We start from the raw sequence: 4,120 nt of genomic DNA on the forward strand, positions 1-4,120 counted from the left end.
GGGCTAATAAAACTTTCACAAAGAAAGTTTTGTATATTACTCTGAAAAGTTTCTAATTAATATAGGAGCCTAAAACAGGACTATTGTTTAGAACACACCAATTTTAAAGGTTGGAAATCTAAGAAGGAAGAGTCTGAATTTAGGCTTTCTCTTTGAATTTCATTATCGAATGCATTAATTGAACAAAATGATAAGATGACGGGTTAATGACAAAGCTTAAATGAACAAGCAAGCAATGATCATCAAGCAATAGGAAGAGGTTACCTCAGAGAAGAGAGCCTTCATTTGCGCATAAGTCTTTGGTACGACACCTTGGGAATGGTGTAAGGAACTAGAACGACTCAGATCCTGTATCCTTGAATTGTGATAAGGAAGGATTGAGGAAATATCACATATTTCTACGATTGTATTACAGTGAGAGAATGATGGTACAAATTTTGTGTCCTAGTGGATTTCACAGTAGGGGCAATCTGACTAAAGTGATTCTTTGAAGAAGTCGGTCAAGTGAGAGGACGTTGTAGTGCGTCAGTCACAAAACCTTAATAAACTTCGAGTAATGACAACCTCGGTGGGATCGTTCTTGAAAAAAATAAAATCCTGCATCCATACAAACACCATTCACACATGTCCAGTTAGGAGCATTTGATTCATTTTGATCATTCCATCCTAATCTTTAGGCATAATTAGGTTCATTATGCATGTCATGTTTCCCAGAAAACAGATCAGTGAAAATAAAAAACAAAGCCTTGCCTTCATTAGTTGCAGTGGAGCTGGTTAAAGAAGCAGATCTTGCCTTCCTGCGTTAACAGCGAAGCAGATCGAAAACAAAGCCTTGCCTTCATTGGTTGCAGTGGAACTGGTTAAAGAAGCAGATCTTGCCTTCCTGCGTTAACAGCGAAGCAGATCGAAAACAAAGCCTTACCTTCATTGGTTGTAGTGGAGCTGGTTAAAGAAGCAGATCTTGCCTTTCTGCGTTAACAGCGAAGCAGATCGAAAACAAAGCCTTGCCTTCATTGGTTGCAGTGGAGCTGGTTAAAGAAGCAGATCTTGCCTTCCTGCGTTAACAGCGAAGCAGATCGAAAACAAAGCCTTGCCTTCATTGTTTGCAGTGGAGCTGGTTAAAGAAGCAGATTTTGCCTTCCTGCGTTAACAGCGAAGCAGATCGAAAACAAAGCCTTGCCTTCATTAGTTACAGTGGAGGTGGTTAAAGAAGCAGATCTTGCCTTCCTGCGTTAACAGCGAAGCAGATCGAAAACAAAGCCTTGCCTTCATTGGTTGTAGTGGAGCTGGTTAAAGAAGCAGATCTTGCCTTCCTGCGTTAACAACGAAGCAGATCGAAGACACAAACCTTGCCTCTCTCGGTTGTGATGGAGCTGGTTGAAGACAAAAGATCTTGCCTTTTTGTATTGACAGCGAAGCAGGTCGAAGACACAAACCTTGCCTCTCTCGGTTGTGATGGAGCTGGTTGAAGACAATAGATCTTGCCTTCCTGCATTGACAGCGAAGCAGGTCGAAGACACAAATCTTGCCCCTCTCGGTTGTGATGGAGCTGGTTGAAGACAAAAGATCTTGCCTTTCTGCATTGATAGCGAAGCAGGTCAAAGACACAAACCTTGCCTCTGGTTGAAGACAAAAGATCTTGCATTCCTGCATTGACAGCGAAGCAGGTCAAAGACATAAACCTTGCCTCTCTCGGTTGTGATGGAGCTGGTTAAAGATAAAAGATCTTGCCTTCCTGCATTGACGGCGAAGCAGGTCAAAGACACAAACCTTGCCTCTCTCGGTTGTGATGGAGCTGGTTGAAGACAAAAGATCTTGCCTTCCTGTATTGACAGCGAAGCAGGTCGAAGACACAAACCTTGCCTCCCTCGGTTATGATGGATCTGGTTGAAGACAACAGATCTTGCCTTCTTGCATTGACAGCGAAGCAGGTCGAAGACGAACCTTACCTCTCTCGGTTGTAGTGGAGCTGGCTAAAGAATTTCAGATCTTATCTCCCTGAGATTACAGCGGAGCAAATTGAAGTTAGTAATCCTATCTCCCTGAGATTACAGTGGAGTGGATTAAAATGAAGGATCTTATCTCTCTGAAGTTACAGCAGAGTAGATCGCGTCAGGTCTTATTTCCCTGAGATTACAGTGGAACAGACCGAAGAAATTCAGATATTATCTCCCTGAGGTTACAGTGGAGCAGATTGAAGCCGGAGATCTTATCTTCTTGAGATTACAGTGAAGCAGGTTGAAACATTAAGTCTTATCTCCCTGACGTAGCAGTGGAGCAAACTAAAACGACAAACATCGTCCTCCTGAAGTTGTTGCGAAGGGGATCAAAGCAATAAGACACAGTGGACTGGAAGGAGGCTATTTGAAAAAAAAGCACTAGAAGAAGTCAAGATTCGACAAGATCGGGCAAAATTGGCCTTTCTTGGTCTTTGCTATTTCTCGTTACACGACAACGAGCAAAGAGGAGCAGCTGTTGCAGGCCATTTTGCCCGGGGCACAATTAAACTCAAAATAAAAGTCCAAATTACAGTCCATAATGTCCAAAACAACAAGCCCAAAATCGCCATTAATAACCCAATAACACGGTACCCAACCACCCACCTAAAACAGACCTAACCCAACAGAACCAGCCCACCTTCCAAACCCGAATGGGCCCAATAGTCTACCTCATTAAAACCTAAAACAAAAACCCTAGCGAAAAGCAGAGGAGCCCTAGCACGCTCCTAGGGTCTTCGACCTTTGGTCTTCGCTCACCTACTCGCCAAGAACCACCGCCAACCGCCATCGTCACCTCCATCCACGTGCGTTGATCCCCGCAAGCAAATCAAGGCAAGCAAGACAGCATAGACATAGACTAGGGATTTCATGTAAATCGGCTATAAAAGCCGAAACTAAGAACATGTAAAGGGTTCCGATTTTCTTGAAAAAATATCAAAGAAATAAAATCAGTTTAAAAGGTGATATTTTTAGTCTTTTTCCTCTTTGATTCCATTCGGTTTTTTTTACAGTTAATAACTCAAGGATAATAAAAAGAGCGTACCTGAGCCGTCGCGGTCGTGACGTCGCCGGAGTCCAAGTCACTGAGAATGGACGAGGATGGCGACTTTTGTGGTTCTCTCTCTCGGCCTTGGGGTCTTTAAAACCCGATCTTCGAAAGGCTTTTGAAACGGGGTTTAAAAAATTAACCTTTCGCCTTCTGACCGCCGCCTACGGCGGCACCGGCACCGGCAATCGGCGACCGGCATGGTGGCCCACGGTAGGGTCTTTGGCCGGAGAAAGGAGGGGTGGGGAGAGTATTTTGGAATTTTTTTTTTGTTTAAAACAGAGGAATGAAAAATCAAAAAAAAAAAGACAGGCTTAAATAAGCGTATTAAACGGCGTCGTTTAGGATTGGCCTCAATAGTCCCAAAACGGCGTCGTTTTGATATGGGTCAAGCCGACCTGACCCGACCCGATGAAGGTCCGCGTGTTTCCATAACTGAGGGTCTATTTGCGATTTTAATCCTTCTGCGTTGATTTTCTTGTAAATTAACTCCTTTTGGTTCAATTTTATTTTCTTTCATTTCAGCCCTGAGCTTTCGTATGTTTTTTGATTTCGTCCTCGACCTCTGGTGCGCAGGGTAGCTGACACGTGTCTAGATTTGGGTTTTATTTCCCAGTTGGTCCTCGTCCTTTCCCAGCGCATTCCAATGAGTTTTTTTTATTTGCAATTCGTACCTTTAGATTTCATTTTATCCCGATTTAATCCACTTTTTGTTATCTTTGTTATTTTGTTGATTAATCTGGTTATAGTCATATTTATATATTTCCTTTCATTTTAAAATATACGTTTATGTATTTTTTATATATTTATAATTCACATATACATATATGTATATCTTTTGTTTTATTTTGTAATATATATATATATATGTCCACATACATATTTTATGTTATAACTCGTGCATGCATATGTATACGTATATCTATATACATGACTTCCTTTTTTCATATATATACTTACATACGCATTTATACATATATATATATATTTCTTATACTTTATAATTTACTTGCATGTCCATATATCTATATATATATATATATATATATATATATATATATTTTATGAATTGGTA

Source organism: Gossypium raimondii, chromosome 8 (genome assembly GCF_025698545.1).
Source record: "Gossypium raimondii isolate GPD5lz chromosome 8, ASM2569854v1, whole genome shotgun sequence".
In the NCBI taxonomy this organism is placed as follows: domain Eukaryota; kingdom Viridiplantae; phylum Streptophyta; class Magnoliopsida; order Malvales; family Malvaceae; genus Gossypium; species Gossypium raimondii.